Source organism: Theropithecus gelada, unplaced genomic scaffold (assembly GCF_003255815.1).
Source record: "Theropithecus gelada isolate Dixy unplaced genomic scaffold, Tgel_1.0 HiC_scaffold_6835, whole genome shotgun sequence".
NCBI classification, from domain to species: Eukaryota; Metazoa; Chordata; class Mammalia; order Primates; family Cercopithecidae; genus Theropithecus; species Theropithecus gelada.
Window position 1 is genome coordinate 1 of NW_020263515.1, and position 1,656 is coordinate 1,656.

General features: G+C 36.7%; 1 long non-coding RNA gene across 1 annotated transcript; it reads left to right on the forward strand.

The window, feature by feature from the left end:
* The first annotated feature begins 922 nt into the window (after positions 1-922).
* Positions 923-1,360, forward strand: LOC112617953. Its single transcript, XR_003117993.1, has 2 exons — positions 923-973; positions 1,067-1,360. It is a non-coding gene; the product is annotated as an uncharacterized LOC112617953 (long non-coding RNA).
* The last annotated feature ends 296 nt before the right edge of the window (positions 1,361-1,656 follow it).

A 1,656-nucleotide genomic window follows, 5' to 3' on the forward strand; every position in this document is an offset into this window, starting at 1 on the left:
CTATGAGAGCTCTTGTTTTAAATGGTAGAGTGAACATACACTGCAATTCTATCCTGCTTGACCCAAGCTCTTGATAGTGAAAGGTAGAAAAGATAGATAGCAAATAGATAGATGATAGGCAGGTAGATAGATGATAGATAAAGAAAATACATAGCTGTTCCAGAAAACAGAAAGGGATAACTTCATGAACCAAAAAGAAAGTAATATACTTTAGAAAGGAAACAGGCTAGAAAACCCACAGTTGCAAAGCAAATAAAATTTCCAATTGCCTCTTTGAGTCCCTTCCTGGAAGTAGTCACAACTGACTTACTTCTCTGTTTTTTGTTTCTTTGTTGTTTGCTTTTTTGTGGGGTTTTTGTTGTTGTTGTTGTTTGTTTTTTTTTTTAAAAAATCCCTTTCCCTGCTTTTTTGTCACAGCAGCCTTTGTCACTTCAAACACTGCGAGTGTTCTTTAAAAAAAATTATATCAACCTTTCAATTAAAATGCAACATGTCTGCAACCTGGTATCTAGAGGGGTGAGACGGACAAAGGAGCCCTTGTTACTGCACGTTTTCTTGCCCCAGCCTTCACCTTGCACATAGCAAGAGACAATGCACAAAGCCACTTCCTTATGTACTGAAATTCTGATCCTTTTATGACCGGCCTTTCCATCCTTCACCTTTCCCTCTCCCATGCTGTGAATGATTGTATTGGACATTTTTGCTTTAATCTCAGTGACAGGGGAACACAGGTAGCTCTAATATAACTGTGACCCAGATGCTTCTGTTTCTAGCATGTATTTATTTTGCAGCAAACATTTACATCCATCATTTTTCACTGTCTTTTGAAAATAATTAGGCAATATCTCATCTGAGGTAGAATGTTTCTAGTGGTTGTGTTCTGAGGGAAAAAAACTAATCTGTTCTCTATCCGCTACATTCCAGGAATAGTAAGAGGATCTTTTGCTTGAATAATTTTTATCCACACTACAGAGTAGGTAATGAGCAGATTATGTAAAAACAATTCTGCTTCACTTCAGTAACAGCCTCCTCAACTCATTTCTTCTCAACAAACTTATTTTTCCAGCAGAAGAATCCCAGGCTTCTTAGAGAACCCAGTGACTTTTTGCACCTTAAATCGGTGAAATCATCATGTTTTCTTCTGCCATATCCATAGTTCAAACAAAGATGAGGCAAAGCTAGACTCATTCCTGAAGGAACCCAAGAAATTCCTCCTTTCTCTCTCTGGAATGAAATGAATTCTCTAGACCATCAGTTCTAACCTTCAAAAACCAAATCTGTTTGTGAGATCTCCTTCAAATACTACTGTAGACCCCAGTGTTTATTCATCAAATTTTTTGAATATTTGTTTTATTTGGAATCAATTTATTTGTAAGTTTAGTATTTGTATTAATATAAGGGAGAAATGTTTAAATCTGTCTATGTCATGTGTGCCTCTGGCTTATTGCCCAATTAATTTTAGCCTCAGGCTAAACTTTGGTTTCTGTCTTTAATTTTTGTCAGAACAAATATAAGTGATCTCAAAACATCTGCTTTTATTGTAGGGACTCATGCTGCCATCTCCATTCCTCTCTCTTTTCTTGCAATCTGGGTGGAAATTCTTTAATATGAACATTTCAACCACCTTCACTCTCCCATGTCCGCTATCAGCACATT